Source organism: Anopheles moucheti (genome assembly GCF_943734755.1).
Source record: "Anopheles moucheti chromosome X unlocalized genomic scaffold, idAnoMoucSN_F20_07 X_unloc_6, whole genome shotgun sequence".
NCBI lineage: Eukaryota > Metazoa > Arthropoda > Insecta > Diptera > Culicidae > Anopheles > Anopheles moucheti.
This window is the reverse complement of record NW_026453570.1, coordinates 220,001-237,500: the sequence shown is the minus strand read 5'-3', so window position 1 is coordinate 237,500 and position 17,500 is coordinate 220,001.

Sequence of the window (17,500 nt, the reverse complement as noted above, 5' to 3'; positions counted from 1 at the left end):
AGCCTTTCGGGATTGCGAAACCATCATTTAACACTCTAAACTTAATTTCCGCAATCCCAGACGCACTTTCCATATGGTCTCCAAAAATGCGTGTGAGCTGACCTGGTCCCTTATAATAGGCAATGAACACGATTTTGGAAAAATATTTTTATCAAAATTTTTTGACTCACCGGGTAAAATCGAATTTACTTGGGAAAAATGTTCTAGCAGGGGCCCTCCCATACAAATTTTTTTCTTCTCAAAAATGATTTTCGTTTCACTTTTCATACTCAGGGGAGTCTAAAATTGATGTTTTGAGTCACCATGAAAAAAATTTTTTTTTTGACCCGAGCTTGTGTCGCGACCCAAAATCGACGCACTTGGGAAAAATGTTCTAGCAGGGGCCCTCCCATACAAAAATTTTTTCTTCTCAAAAATGATTTTCGTTTCACTTTTCAAACTCAGGGGAGTCTAAAATTGATGTTTTGAGTCACCGTGAAAAAAAAATTTTTTTGACCCGAGCTTGTGTCGGCGACCCAAAATCGACGCACTTGGGAAAAATGTTCTAGCAGGGGCCCTCCCATACAAAAATTTTTTCTTCTCAAAAATGATTTTCGTTTCACTTTTCATACTCAGGGGAGTCTAAAATTGATGTTTTGAGTCACCGTGAAAAAAAAATTTTTTTGACCCGAGCTTGTGTCGGCGACCCAAAATCGACGCACTTGGGAAAAATGTTCTAGCAGGGGCCCTCCCATACAAAAATTTTTTCTTCTCAAAAATGATTTTCGTTTCACTTTTCATACTCAGGGGAGTCTAAAATTGATGTTTTGAGTCACCGTGAAAAAAAAATTTTTTTGACCCGAGCTTGTGTCGGCGACCCAAAATCGACGCACTTGGGAAAAATGTTCTAGCAGGGGCCCTCCCATACAAAAATTTTTTTTTGACTCACCGGGTAAAATGGTCGCACTTGGTAAAAATGTTCTAGCAGGGGCCCTCCCATACAAAAATTTTTTCTTCTCAAAAATGATTTTCGTTTCACTTTTCATACTCAGGGGAGTCTAAAATTGATGTTTTGAGTCACCGTGAAAAAAAAATTTTTTTGACCCGAGCTTGTGTCGGCGACCCAAAATCGACGCACTTGGGAAAAATGTTCTAGCAGGGGCCCTCCCATACAAAAATTTTTTCTTCTCAAAAATGATTTTCGTTTCACTTTTCATACTCAGGGGAGTCTAAAATTGATGTTTTGAGTCACCGTGAAAAAAAAATTTTTTTGACCCGAGCTTGTGTCGGCGACCCAAAATCGACGCACTTGGGAAAAATGTTCTAGCAGGGGCCCTCCCATACAAAAATTTTTTCTTCTCAAAAATGATTTTCGTTTCACTTTTCATACTCAGGGGAGTCTAAAATTGATGTTTTGAGTCACCGTGAAAAAAAAATTTTTTTGACCCGAGCTTGTGTCGGCGACCCAAAATCGACGCACTTGGGAAAAATGTTCTAGCAGGGGCCCTCCCATACAAAAATTTTTTCTTCTCAAAAATGATTTTCGTTTCACTTTTCATACTCAGGGGAGTCTAAAATTGATGTTTTGAGTCACCGTGAAAAAAAAATTTTTTTGACCCGAGCTTGTGTCGGCGACCCAAAATCGACGCACTTGGGAAAAATGTTCTAGCAGGGGCCCTCCCATACAAAAATTTTTTTTTGACTCACCGGGTAAAATGGTCGCACTTGGTAAAAATGTTCTAGCAGGGGCCCTCCCATACAAAAATTTTTTCTTCTCAAAAATGATTTTCGTTTCACTTTTCATACTCAGGGGAGTCTAAAATTGATGTTTTGAGTCACCGTGAAAAAAAAATTTTTTTGACCCGAGCTTGTGTCGGCGACCCAAAATCGACGCACTTGGGAAAAATGTTCTAGCAGGGGCCCTCCCATACAAAAATTTTTTCTTCTCAAAAATGATTTTCGTTTCACTTTTCATACTCAGGGGAGTCTAAAATTGATGTTTTGAGTCACCGTGAAAAAAAAATTTTTTTGACCCGAGCTTGTGTCGGCGACCCAAAATCGACGCACTTGGGAAAAATGTTCTAGCAGGGGCCCTCCCATACAAAAATTTTTTCTTCTCAAAAATGATTTTCGTTTCACTTTTCATACTCAGGGGAGTCTAAAATTGATGTTTTGAGTCACCGTGAAAAAAAAATTTTTTTGACCCGAGCTTGTGTCGGCGACCCAAAATCGACGCACTTGGGAAAAATGTTCTAGCAGGGGCCCTCCCATACAAAAATTTTTTCTTCTCAAAAATGATTTTCGTTTCACTTTTCATACTCAGGGGAGTCTAAAATTGATGTTTTGAGTCACCGTGAAAAAAAAATTTTTTTGACCCGAGCTTGTGTCGGCGACCCAAAATCGACGCACTTGGGAAAAATGTTCTAGCAGGGGCCCTCCCATACAAAAATTTTTTTTTGACTCACCGGGTAAAATGGTCGCACTTGGGAAATATGTTCTAGCAGGGGCCCTCCCATACAAAAATTTTTTCTTCACAAAAATGATTTTCGTTTCACTTTTCATACTCAGGGGAGTCTAAAATTGATGTTTTGAGTCACCGAGAAAAAAAAATTTTTTTGACCCGAGCTTGTGTCGGCGACCCAAAATCGACGCACTTGGGAAAAATGTTCTAGCAGGGGCCCTCCCATACAAAAATTTTTTCTTCTCAAAAATGATTTTCGTTTCACTTTTCATACTCAGGGGAGTCTAAAATTGATGTTTTGAGTCACCGTGAAAAAAAAATTTTTTTGACCCGAGCTTGTGTCGGCGACCCAAAATCGACGCACTTGGGAAAAATGTTCTAGCAGGGGCCCTCCCATACAAAAATTTTTTCTTCTCAAAAATGATTTTCGTTTCACTTTTCATACTCAGGGGAGTCTAAAATTGATGTTTTGAGTCACCGTGAAAAAAAAATTTTTTTGACCCGAGCTTGTGTCGGCGACCCAAAATCGACGCACTTGGGAAAAATGTTCTAGCAGGGGCCCTCCCATACAAAAATTTTTTTTTGACTCACCGGGTAAAATGGTCGCACTTGGTAAAAATGTTCTAGCAGGGGCCCTCCCATACAAAAATTTTTTCTTCTCAAAAATGATTTTCGTTTCACTTTTCATACTCAGGGGAGTCTAAAATTGATGTTTTGAGTCACCGTGAAAAAAAAATTTTTTTGACCCGAGCTTGTGTCGGCGACCCAAAATCGACGCACTTGGGAAAAATGTTCTAGCAGGGGCCCTCCCATACAAAAATTTTTTCTTCTCAAAAATGATTTTCGTTTCACTTTTCATACTCAGGGGAGTCTAAAATTGATGTTTTGAGTCACCGTGAAAAAAAAATTTTTTTGACCCGAGCTTGTGTCGGCGACCCAAAATCGACGCACTTGGGAAATATGTTCTAGCAGGGGCCCTCCCATACAAAAATTTTTTCTTCTCAAAAATGATTTTCGTTTCACTTTTCATACTCAGGGGAGTCTAAAATTGATGTTTTGAGTCACCGTGAAAAAAAAATTTTTTTGACCCGAGCTTGTGTCGGCGACCCAAAATCGACGCACTTGGGAAAAATGTTCTAGCAGGGGCCCTCCCATACAAAAATTTTTTCTTCTCAAAAATGATTTTCGTTTCACTTTTCATACTCAGGGGAGTCTAAAATTGATGTTTTGAGTCACCGAGAAAAAAAAATTTTTTTGACCCGAGCTTGTGTCGGCGACCCAAAATCGACGCACTTGGGAAAAATGTTCTAGCAGGGGCCCTCCCATACAAAAATTTTTTCTTCTCAAAAATGATTTTCGTTTCACTTTTCATACTCAGGGGAGTCTAAAATTGATGTTTTGAGTCACCGTGAAAAAAAAATTTTTTTGACCCGAGCTTGTGTCGGCGACCCAAAATCGACGCACTTGGGAAATATGTTCTAGCAGGGGCCCTCCCATACAAAAATTTTTTCTTCTCAAAAATGATTTTCGTTTCACTTTTCATACTCAGGGGAGTCTAAAATTGATGTTTTGAGTCACCGTGAAAAAAAAATTTTTTTGACCCGAGCTTGTGTCGGCGACCCAAAATCGACGCACTTGGGAAATATGTTCTAGCAGGGGCCCTCCCATACAAAAATTTTTTCTTCTCAAAAATGATTTTCGTTTCACTTTTCATACTCAGGGGAGTCTAAAATTGATGTTTTGAGTCACCGAGAAAAAAAATTTTTTTTGACCCGAGCTTGTGTCGGCGACCCAAAATCGACGCACTTGGGAAAAATGTTCTAGCAGGGGCCCTCCCATACAAATTTTTTTCTTCTCAAAAATGATTTTCGTTTCACTTTTCATACTCAGGGGAGTCTAAAATTGATGTTTTGAGTCACCGAGAAAAAAAAATTTTTTTGACCCGAGCTTGTGTCGGCGACCCAAAATCGACGCACTTGGGAAAAATGTTCTAGCAGGGGCCCTCCCATACAAAAATTTTTTCTTCTCAAAAATGATTTTCGTTTCACTTTTCATACTCAGGGGAGTCTAAAATTGATGTTTTGAGTCACCGAGAAAAAAAAATTTTTTTGACCCGAGCTTGTGTCGGCGACCCAAAAATCGACGCACTTGGGAAATATGTTCTAGCAGGGGCCCTCCCATACAAAAATTTTTTCTTCTCAAAAATGATTTTCGTTTCACTTTTCATACTCAGGGGAGTCTAAAATTGATGTTTTGAGTCACCGTGAAAAAAAAATTTTTTGACCCGAGCTTGTGTCGGCGACCCAAAATCGACGCACTTGGGAAAAATGTTCTAGCAGGGGCCCTCCCATACAAAATTTTTTTCTTCTCAAAAATGATTTTCGTTTCACTTTTCATACTCAGGGGAGTCTAATATTGAAGTTTTGAGTCACCGTGAAAAAAATTTTTTTTGACCCGAGCTTGTGTCGGCGACCCAAAATCGACGCACTTGGGAAAAATGTTCTAGCAGGGGCCCTCCCATACAAAAATTTTTTTTTGACTCACCGGGTAAAATGGTCGCACTTGGTAAAAATGTTCTAGCAGGGGCCCTCCCATACAAAAATTTTTTCTTCTCAAAAATGATTTTCGTTTCACTTTTCATACTCAGGGGAGTCTAAAATTGATGTTTTGAGTCACCGAGAAAAAAAAATTTTTTTGACCCGAGCTTGTGTCGGCGACCCAAAAATCGACGCACTTGGGAAATATGTTCTAGCAGGGGCCCTCCCATACAAAAATTTTTTCTTCTCAAAAATGATTTTCGTTTCACTTTTCATACTCAGGGGAGTCTAAAATTGATGTTTTGAGTCACCGAGAAAAAAAATTTTTTTTGACCCGAGCTTGTGTCGGCGACCCAAAATCGACGCACTTGGGAAAAATGTTCTAGCAGGGGCCCTCCCATACAAATTTTTTTCTTCTCAAAAATGATTTTCGTTTCACTTTTCATACTCAGGGGAGTCTAAAATTGATGTTTTGAGTCACCGAGAAAAAAAAATTTTTTTGACCCGAGCTTGTGTCGGCGACCCAAAATCGACGCACTTGGGAAAAATGTTCTAGCAGGGGCCCTCCCATACAAAAATTTTTTCTTCTCAAAAATGATTTTCGTTTCACTTTTCATACTCAGGGGAGTCTAAAATTGATGTTTTGAGTCACCGAGAAAAAAAAATTTTTTTGACCCGAGCTTGTGTCGGCGACCCAAAAATCGACGCACTTGGGAAATATGTTCTAGCAGGGGCCCTCCCATACAAAAATTTTTTCTTCTCAAAAATGATTTTCGTTTCACTTTTCATACTCAGGGGAGTCTAAAATTGATGTTTTGAGTCACCGTGAAAAAAAAATTTTTTTGACCCGAGCTTGTGTCGGCGACCCAAAATCGACGCACTTGGGAAAAATGTTCTAGCAGGGGCCCTCCCATACAAAATTTTTTTCTTCTCAAAAATGATTTTCGTTTCACTTTTCATACTCAGGGGAGTCTAAAATTGATGTTTTGAGTCACCGTGAAAAAAAAATTTTTTTGACCCGAGCTTGTGTCGGCGACCCAAAATCGACGCACTTGGGAAATATGTTCTAGCAGGGGCCCTCCCATACAAAAATTTTTTCTTCTCAAAAATGATTTTCGTTTCACTTTTCATACTCAGGGGAGTCTAAAATTGATGTTTTGAGTCACGGTGAAAAAAAAAATTTTTTGACCCGAGCTTGTGTCGGCGACCCAAAATCGACGCACTTGGGAAAAATGTTCTAGCAGGGGCCCTCCCATACAAAAATTTTTTCTTCTCAAAAATGATTTTCGTTTCACTTTTCATACTCAGGGGAGTCTAAAATTGATGTTTTGAGTCACCGTGAAAAAAATTTTTTTTTTGACCCGAGCTTGTGTCGCGACCCAAAAATCGACTCACTTGGGAAAAATGTTCTAGCAGGGGCCCTCCCATACAAAAATTTTTTCTTCTCAAAAATGATTTTCGTTTCACTTTTCATACTCAGGGGAGTCTAAAATTGATGTTTTGAGTCACCGAGAAAAAAAAATTTTTTTGACCCGAGCTTGTGTCGGCGACCCAAAATCGACGCACTTGGGAAAAATGTTCTAGCAGGGGCCCTCCCATACAAAAATTTTTTCTTCTCAAAAATGATTTTCGTTTCACTTTTCATACTCAGGGGAGTCTAAAATTGATGTTTTGAGTCACCGAGAAAAAAAAATTTTTTTGACCCGAGCTTGTGTCGGCGACCCAAAAATCGACGCACTTGGGAAAAATGTTCTAGCAGGGGCCCTCCCATACAAAAATTTTTTCTTCTCAAAAATGATTTTCGTTTCACTTTTCATACTCAGGGGAGTCTAAAATTGATGTTTTGAGTCACCGTGAAAAAAAAATTTTTTTGACCCGAGCTTGTGTCGGCGACCCAAAATCGACGCACTTGGGAAATATGTTCTAGCAGGGGCCCTCCCATACAAAAATTTTTTCTTCTCAAAAATGATTTTCGTTTCACTTTTCATACTCAGGGGAGTCTAAAATTGATGTTTTGAGTCACCGAGAAAAAAAAATTTTTTTGACCCGAGCTTGTGTCGGCGACCCAAAAATCGACGCACTTGGGAAAAATGTTCTAGCAGGGGCCCTCCCATACAAAAATTTTTTCTTCTCAAAAATGATTTTCGTTTCACTTTTCATACTCAGGGGAGTCTAAAATTGATGTTTTGAGTCACCGTGAAAAAAAAATTTTTTTGACCCGAACTTGTGTCGGCGACCCAAAATCGACGCACTTGGGAAAAATGTTCTAGCAGGGGCCCTCCCATACAAAAATTTTTTCTTCTCAAAAATGATTTTCGTTTCACTTTTCATACTCAGGGGAGTCTAATATTGAAGTTTTGAGTCACCGTGAAAAAAATTTTTTTTTTGACCCGAGCTTGTGTCGCGACCCAAAAATCGACTCACTTGGGAAAAATGTTCTAGCAGGGGCCCTCCCATACAAAAATTTTTTCTTCTCAAAAATGATTTTCGTTTCACTTTTCATACTCAGGGGAGTCTAAAATTGATGTTTTGAGTCACCGAGAAAAAAAAATTTTTTTGACCCGAGCTTGTGTCGGCGACCCAAAATCGACGCACTTGGGAAAAATGTTCTAGCAGGGGCCCTCCCATACAAAAATTTTTTCTTCTCAAAAATGATTTTCGTTTCACTTTTCATACTCAGGGGAGTCTAAAATTGATGTTTTGAGTCACCGAGAAAAAAAAATTTTTTTGACCCGAGCTTGTGTCGGCGACCCAAAAATCGACGCACTTGGGAAAAATGTTCTAGCAGGGGCCCTCCCATACAAAAATTTTTTCTTCTCAAAAATGATTTTCGTTTCACTTTTCATACTCAGGGGAGTCTAAAATTGATGTTTTGAGTCACCGTGAAAAAAAAATTTTTTTTGACCCGAGCTTGTGTCGCGACCCAAAAATCGACTCACTTGGGAAAAATGTTCTAGCAGGGGCCCTCCCATACAAAAATTTTTTCTTCTCAAAAATGATTTTCGTTTCACTTTTCATACTCAGGGGAGTCTAAAATTGATGTTTTGAGTCACCGTGAAAAAAAAATTTTTTTTGACCCGAGCTTGTGTCGCGACCCAAAAATCGACTCACTTGGGAAAAATGTTCTAGCAGGGGCCCTCCCATACAAAAATTTTTTCTTCTCAAAAATGATTTTCGTTTCACTTTTCATACTCAGGGGAGTCTAAAATTGATGTTTTGAGTCACCGAGAAAAAAAAATTTTTTTGACCCGAGCTTGTGTCGGCGACCCAAAAATCGACGCACTTGGGAAAAATGTTCTAGCAGGGGCCCTCCCATACAAAAATTTTTTCTTCTCAAAAATGATTTTCGTTTCACTTTTCATACTCAGGGGAGTCTAAAATTGATGTTTTGAGTCACCGAGAAAAAAAAATTTTTTTGACCCGAGCTTGTGTCGGCGACCCAAAAATCGACGCACTTGGGAAAAATGTTCTAGCAGGGGCCCTCCCATACAAAAATTTTTTCTTCTCAAAAATGATTTTCGTTTCACTTTTCATACTCAGGGGAGTCTAAAATTGATGTTTTGAGTCACCGAGAAAAAAAAATTTTTTTGACCCGAGCTTGTGTCGGCGACCCAAAATCGACGCACTTGGGAAATATGTTCTAGCAGGGGCCCTCCCATACAAAAATTTTTTCTTCTCAAAAATGATTTTCGTTTCACTTTTCATACTCAGGGGAGTCTAAAATTGATGTTTTGAGTCACCGTGAAAAAAAAATTTTTTTGACCCGAGCTTGTGTCGGCGACCCAAAATCGACGCACTTGGGAAATATGTTCTAGCAGGGGCCCTCCCATACAAAAATTTTTTCTTCTCAAAAATGATTTTCGTTTCACTTTTCATACTCAGGGGAGTCTAAAATTGATGTTTTGAGTCACCGAGAAAAAAAATTTTTTTTGACCCGAGCTTGTGTCGGCGACCCAAAATCGACGCACTTGGGAAAAATGTTCTAGCAGGGGCCCTCCCATACAAATTTTTTTCTTCTCAAAAATGATTTTCGTTTCACTTTTCATACTCAGGGGAGTCTAAAATTGATGTTTTGAGTCACCGAGAAAAAAAAATTTTTTTGACCCGAGCTTGTGTCGGCGACCCAAAATCGACGCACTTGGGAAAAATGTTCTAGCAGGGGCCCTCCCATACAAAAATTTTTTCTTCTCAAAAATGATTTTCGTTTCACTTTTCATACTCAGGGGAGTCTAAAATTGATGTTTTGAGTCACCGAGAAAAAAAAATTTTTTTGACCCGAGCTTGTGTCGGCGACCCAAAAATCGACGCACTTGGGAAATATGTTCTAGCAGGGGCCCTCCCATACAAAAATTTTTTCTTCTCAAAAATGATTTTCGTTTCACTTTTCATACTCAGGGGAGTCTAAAATTGATGTTTTGAGTCACCGTGAAAAAAAAATTTTTTTGACCCGAGCTTGTGTCGGCGACCCAAAATCGACGCACTTGGGAAAAATGTTCTAGCAGGGGCCCTCCCATACAAAATTTTTTTCTTCTCAAAAATGATTTTCGTTTCACTTTTCATACTCAGGGGAGTCTAAAATTGATGTTTTGAGTCACCGTGAAAAAAAAATTTTTTTGACCCGAGCTTGTGTCGGCGACCCAAAATCGACGCACTTGGGAAATATGTTCTAGCAGGGGCCCTCCCATACAAAAATTTTTTCTTCTCAAAAATGATTTTCGTTTCACTTTTCATACTCAGGGGAGTCTAAAATTGATGTTTTGAGTCACGGTGAAAAAAAAAATTTTTTGACCCGAGCTTGTGTCGGCGACCCAAAATCGACGCACTTGGGAAAAATGTTCTAGCAGGGGCCCTCCCATACAAAAATTTTTTCTTCTCAAAAATGATTTTCGTTTCACTTTTCATACTCAGGGGAGTCTAAAATTGATGTTTTGAGTCACCGAGAAAAAAAAATTTTTTTGACCCGAGCTTGTGTCGGCGACCCAAAAATCGACGCACTTGGGAAATATGTTCTAGCAGGGGCCCTCCCATACAAATTTTTTTCTTCTCAAAAATGATTTTCGTTTCACTTTTCATACTCAGGGGAGTCTAAAATTGATGTTTTGAGTCACCATGAAAAAAAAATTTTTTTTGACCCGAGCTTGTGTCGCGACCCAAAAATCGACTCACTTGGGAAAAATGTTCTAGCAGGGGCCCTCCCATACAAAAATTTTTTCTTCTCAAAAATGATTTTCGTTTCACTTTTCATACTCAGGGGAGTCTAAAATTGATGTTTTGAGTCACCGAGAAAAAAAAATTTTTTTGACCCGAGCTTGTGTCGGCGACCCAAAAATCGACGCACTTGGGAAATATGTTCTAGCAGGGGCCCTCCCATACAAAAATTTTTTCTTCTCAAAAATGATTTTCGTTTCACTTTTCATACTCAGGGGAGTCTAAAATTGATGTTTTGAGTCACCGTGAAAAAAAAATTTTTTTGACCCGAGCTTGTGTCGGCGACCCAAAATCGACGCACTTGGGAAAAATGTTCTAGCAGGGGCCCTCCCATACAAAAATTTTTTTTTGACTCACCGGGTAAAATGGTCGCACTTGGTAAAAATGTTCTAGCAGGGGCCCTCCCATACAAAAATTTTTTCTTCTCAAAAATGATTTTCGTTTCACTTTTCATACTCAGGGGAGTCTAAAATTGATGTTTTGAGTCACCGTGAAAAAAAAATTTTTTTGACCCGAGCTTGTGTCGGCGACCCAAAATCGACGCACTTGGGAAAAATGTTCTAGCAGGGGCCCTCCCATACAAAAATTTTTTCTTCTCAAAAATGATTTTCGTTTCACTTTTCATACTCAGGGGAGTCTAATATTGAAGTTTTGAGTCACCGTGAAAAAAATTTTTTTGACCCGAGCTTGTGTCGCGACCCAAAAATCGACTCACTTGGGAAAAATGTTCTAGCAGGGGCCCTCCCATACAAAAATTTTTTCTTCTCAAAAATGATTTTCGTTTCACTTTTCATACTCAGGGGAGTCTAAAATTGATGTTTTGAGTCACCGAGAAAAAAAAATTTTTTTGACCCGAGCTTGTGTCGGCGACCCAAAATCGACGCACTTGGGAAAAATGTTCTAGCAGGGGCCCTCCCATACAAAAATTTTTTCTTCTCAAAAATGATTTTCGTTTCACTTTTCATACTCAGGGGAGTCTAAAATTGATGTTTTGAGTCACCGAGAAAAAAAAATTTTTTTGACCCGAGCTTGTGTCGGCGACCCAAAAATCGACGCACTTGGGAAATATGTTCTAGCAGGGGCCCTCCCATACAAATTTTTTTCTTCTCAAAAATGATTTTCGTTTCACTTTTCATACTCAGGGGAGTCTAAAATTGATGTTTTGAGTCACCATGAAAAAAAAATTTTTTTTGACCCGAGCTTGTGTCGCGACCCAAAAATCGACTCACTTGGGAAAAATGTTCTAGCAGGGGCCCTCCCATACAAAAATTTTTTCTTCTCAAAAATGATTTTCGTTTCACTTTTCATACTCAGGGGAGTCTAAAATTGATGTTTTGAGTCACCGAGAAAAAAAAATTTTTTTGACCCGAGCTTGTGTCGGCGACCCAAAAATCGACGCACTTGGGAAATATGTTCTAGCAGGGGCCCTCCCATACAAAAATTTTTTCTTCTCAAAAATGATTTTCGTTTCACTTTTCATACTCAGGGGAGTCTAAAATTGATGTTTTGAGTCACCGTGAAAAAAAAATTTTTTTGACCCGAGCTTGTGTCGGCGACCCAAAATCGACGCACTTGGGAAAAATGTTCTAGCAGGGGCCCTCCCATACAAAAATTTTTTTTTGACTCACCGGGTAAAATGGTCGCACTTGGTAAAAATGTTCTAGCAGGGGCCCTCCCATACAAAAATTTTTTCTTCTCAAAAATGATTTTCGTTTCACTTTTCATACTCAGGGGAGTCTAATATTGAAGTTTTGAGTCACCGTGAAAAAAATTTTTTTTGACTCACTGGGTAAAATGGTCGCACTTGGGAAAAATGTTCTAGCAGGGGCCCTCCCATACAAAAAATTTTTATTTCTCAAATCGATCCGTGGTTTCACTTTTCATACTCTAGGGCCCAATTGCTTCAACTTTGGAAAAAATTTTCGATGATGAAAAATTTTCACCTTCGACGTCCATCGACCACTCGACCTGAACTTGGTACTTTTGTATGGAGGTACCCGAGTGGTGACTTTTTCATACAAAAATTTTTATTTCTCAAATCGATCCGTGGTTTCACTTTTCATACTCTAGGGCCCATTTGCTTCAACTTTGGAAAAAATTTTCGATGATGAAAAATTTTCACCTTCGACGTCCATCGACCACTCGACCCGAACTTGGTACTTTTGTATGGAGGTACCCGAGTGGTGACTTTTTCATACAAAAATTTTTTTGCGAATACGTGTTCGTTCGCGATCATTTAGGCCATGAACCGCAAGTCCGCTGCGATAGAAATAGTGCATTGTAGTTACTCGACGAGAAAAAAAATCGGGACTTAGAAAAATTTTTGAAAGTCAAATCGTATTGACTTCCAACAACACCTGATAATAAACACACATTGCCTGTTGCACCACAGTTCGCATTTGACTTAACAAATCGCCTGTTGGTACGCACATCACCATCGACTTTACCAATCGCGTTTCGCACCGCTAATCCCACTTGGCGTGGAGCCACGCACATAATGTTGCGAGGAGAGTATTAATCGGGACTTAGCGTTTTAAGCTCGCGAACACTCCACTATGGGAGTGCACGCAAGCACCAACTGTACACACACAACACAACAATCACTCTCGCGAACACTCCATTCCCAAAGTGAACGCGAGCACCAGCAAGCATGGGTCGCCTGAGAGGATCGATGCGAACGCATCTCTACAACTCGCAGCTCCCAGCCTGTAGTCCCGTCGTTTGCGGGCGGTCGAAGGTGTCGAAACTAGTTGTATCCACGGTCGACGGAAACACAGCCACCAGGGTTCCCTGTGGTAAGGTACTTCCACGTGCAGCGTGCTTCCGCCCGTTGCGGCTCAGTCTAGTGCTATAGCGGGGATGAGACGTCAGTGTGCGCGGGGCAGCACCGACGGATCTCGGAGGGTTGTTAAGCCCGCTAGCTTCCGATCACCTAATGGGTTTGAGAAGCGCTATCAGCTCGGATTGGATACGACCTTAGAGGCGTTCAGGCATAATCCAGCGGACGTAGCGTCATACCAAAGTCCGGTCGAACTAGTATTGAGCCAGTGGTCCGTACCTGTGGTTCCTCTCGTACTGCACAGGAATTCCGTTAAGATAGCGGCAAACAGCACACACCAGTAGGGTAAAACTAACCTGTCTCACGACGGTCTAAACCCAGCTCACGTTCCCTTGAAAGGGTGAACAATCCTACGCTTGGTGAATTTTGCTTCACAATGATAGGAAGAGCCGACATCGAAGGATCAAAAAGCCACGTCGCTATGAACGCTTGGCGGCCACAAGCCAGTTATCCCTGTAGTCTGGTGCGAGCCTCCAGAGAGAGCAGACGGAAATCCGCGTTCCTCCGTGTTTCAGAGCAAAAGTGCCGCAATTTGCGCTTGACCGGTGCGAAAGTTTGCAGTAAAGTTGGAGGTACCCTCTGGAACCCCCCCTGCGAATTTGGTGGCCCCACGCCCCCCCTTGCGTGTGTTATTAAACAAAACGGTTTTTGTGATATATTGTGCGAAAGAGTGAAGTTATCGGAAAAGTGATAGTGACACTTTGTGGGCCTCACCAGGCCACACCTTTTGGTGAAGAAACATTGGCCGAATTGATGGAGTTCGCGGAACGGCAGGTGTTTTTGTGGTGAAATTTCACACCTGTATAACTCCGAACATTGCGGATCGATTCGGCTGGAAGGTGTCTTAAAAGTTGCGCTCCACAGTAAAGGACAAGTGTTGAAAATTTCGTGTCAATCGGACGAAAACTCAGTGAGTTATTAGCGAACAAAGAAAACCACGTGCTCGTCGAAAATGGCGGCGTGTGTGTGAAAAAGAGCGAGGAAAAAACTTCCGGACGAATCACCCCCCTGCTGGAGCGCTAGCGCTCCCGGAGGGGCACTCCCGGACGAAATTTCACCGCTCTTTGTGTGTGTGTGAAATTTGTGTGTGTGAGATTTTCGGCCCAATACCATCGTGTGGGGTGTCAAACGACGCGTCTCGGAAAGAGGAGTGGGGGAAACGCGGTTTCCCCCCCCTAGCACCACCCACCCGCCACCCAGCCCCGGAAAACCCCCGCGAAAAGTGGTTTTCCGCGATTTTCCCGGCCAAGGAGCGGAGGTAGAGCTCCCGGGTGTTTGGAAGAAAGTTGCGGGGTGAATTATCACATCGGAAACCATCGCCGGAAAAGTGATTTTCGCAACATCCAGAGAGATACGGGCGGAAAAGCGTTTTTACGAAGAAGAAAATTTTCGCCCTGATACCGTCGTGCGGGGTACCAAACGGCGAGTTTTCAAGAGAGGAGTCGGGAAAATACCCCCCCACCACCATACCACCCACTCCCACCCCCCTAGGGCGGAAAAACCACCCAGGAAGCGGTTTTTGGCGATTTTCCCGGCCAAGGAGCGGAGGTAGAGCTCCCGGGTGTTTGGAAGAAAGTTGCGGGGTGAATTATCACTTCCAAAACCGTCGCCGGAAAAGTGATTTTCGCAACATCCAGAGAGATACGGGCGGAAAAGCGTTTTTCCGAAGAAGAAAATTTTCGCCCTGATACCGTCGTGCGGGGTATCAAACGACGAGTTTTCAAGAGGGGAGTCGGGAAAATACCCCCTCACCACCATACCACCCACCCCCACCCCCCTAAGGCGGAAAAACCACCCAGGAAGCGGTTTTTCGCGATTTTCCGCGGAAAATTTTATCGCCACCCCACAAAGTGCGGTATCAAAAGAAGCGGCTCGACGAGGCGAGTTCAACGCGCACCCATTCGTCCTCCTACCATCTTCCCCCACCTTACCAGGCCGGAAAAACCTCTCCGAGGCCCGCTATTAGCGTCCTCCCGCAAGGGAGAGTTGAAGTGGGGCGTCAGTAATGGCGACAACTCGCACCACGCGACTCAGGTCGGAGTCCATCGACGAAAGGGTGGGGCGGTCTCTTTCGGCTGTTGAGCCGAAAGTTATGCTTACGCGAGTCTCGGCGACGGCAACGAAGCAGGGAATCTCGGACATGGCGGAGCTCCGACAGCTCCTGAACGACTCGTCGCTGTCCAATGAACAGCTGCGTGCAACGATCGCCGGTCTGCAGCAGGAGATAACGATGCTCCGGCAGCAGATGGAGGCGATGGCAGAACAGGCCAGGCAGGAGACGAAGCTGGTCAGGGAGGAAGCCCGCATGCGTGAGACGGTGGCTCGTGAGGAAAACGAGCGTCTGCGCCACGAGCTGAAGGAGGAGCGCGCCAGCTTCCAAGAACTGCTGGCGCAGACGCTAGGCTACGGGGGTGGCCAGCGTTCAGGGCGGCAGCAGCAGCAACAGCAGCAGCAGCAACAGCAGCAGCAGCAGCACCAGCAGCAGCAGCAGCAGCAGCAGCAGCAGCAGCAGCAGCAGCAGCAGCAGCAGCAGCAGCAGCAGTGGAGGCAGCAGCAGCACCAGCAAGGAGCGGCGATGGCAACGGCAGCTCCACTTCCGGACCAGGAAGGCGGCTCTTGGTCTGAGGTGGTGCGTCGCAAACCAGCACGCCAAACAATGAGCCGACAGCAGCAGCAGCAGCAGCAGCAACAGCAGCAGCAGTGGCCGGAACTACCGCAACGACGGGCGGAGGTTCAGCGACAGGCGTTCGCTGGGCCATCAAGACAGCAGCCCCAGCAACAGCAGGGACAACAGGCTCGGCGCAGCCAGCCTGCAGCACAACGGGGAGGACAGCGCCAGCGGCAGCGTAAAGCGAAGCCGGACGCAGTAGAAATCGCCCCAGGCGAGGGGCAAACCTGGCTGGAGGTATACCAGGCGGTGCGAGCGGCTCCAGAAATGGAGAAGCATCAGGAGGCCCTAGGTGTAGGACGACGCACCACACGCTCCAGGTTGGTGATGGAGCTTAATGAAAGCGCGGACGCTGCAGGAGTTCTGCAGACCATCAAAGAGGTCTGCGAAAAGGCGGAACTGTCGGCCTCAGCTCGGCTGGTGACGCCTACTGCGGAAATAAAAATCCTGGCGATCGACCCTTTAGCGAAGGAGGCCGATGTGGCGATGGCACTGTCCAATCTGTGCCATATCACCGTGGAGGAGACCTCGGTTCGTCTGCGACCTGCGTGGGACAGCACGAAGGTGGCGATGGTACGGGTACCGGTCAAGGTAGCGGAGAAGCTGGTGGGCGAGCACGTGAAGATCAAGTTCACGTCTTGCCTGATCGAGCAAGTGACGCAACTGCAGGCGCGTCAGCAACGCTGCTTCAGGTGCCTGGAGACGGGGCACATCCGGGCGGCGTGCAAGAGCGAGACGGATCGCTCGGCTTGCTGCATTCGCTGCGGGAAGCCGGACCATCAGGCGAAGAGCTGCACGGCGGAGGTCTGCTGTGCCGCCTGCGGGGGACCGCATCGGGTGGGACACCCGACGTGCCGGCGCTGAGAGTGCTGCAGGTGAACCTCGGGCGATGTCAGGCAGCACAAGACCTGATGTTGCAGACGGCTCGCGAGCTCGAGGTTCAGGTGGTGCTCGCCTGCGAGCTGTATCGGCCGCCTCGCGACGACCCGCGGTGGGCCGTTGATGTGGAGCAGGGCGTGGCGATCATCGCAACGGGCGCCTATCCAATTCAGCGTTTGTGGGGGAGCGTCGCCCCGGGACTAGTGGTGGCCACCATAGCAGGAGTCACGTTTGCCAGCTGTTACGTGTCCCCCAGCAGCGGTCCCGCGGAATTCGAGAGCTTCCTCGGTGCGGTGGAAATGTCGCTCGTCGGACACACAACATCCGTCCTGGCCGGCGACTTTAATGCGTGGAACGAGGAATGGGGGAGCGCGCGCACTACCCAGAAGGGGCAGGATCTCCTAAGTGTGGTGGAGCAGCTGTCGCTGCAGACGCTCAACCGTGGCAACGTGCCCACGTTCAAGGGCAACGGGGCGGCGCGAGAAAGCGTGATCGACGTTACATTCGCTAGCCCATCCATCGCGAGGCCGGGCTCATGGCGAGTGCTGAGCCGATTCTCCGGTAGCGATCACGCCTACGTTGAGTTTCAGGTGGACGTTCCGGGTCAACGTTCCACGCGACGAGGCCAGCAGCAGCGAAGCCGGACAGCAGCCAGCGATGGGACAGCCAGACACGCCGGGACCCGCTGGAAGACGGCGCAATTCGACAGGAGGTGCTTCGACATCGCCCTCACACACGGCCACTTCGAACAGGTCGATACACCGGAGGGGCTGATCGGCGGACTCACCCAGGCGTGCGATGAGACTATGGAGAGAGTGCATGGGGCCACTTTCCACCGCAAGCCCCAGATGTACTGGTGGTCTCCAGAGATCGAGCGCCTGAGGGAGGAGTGCGAAGCAGCGGAGGCCGCTCATTGCCGAGCCCAACTG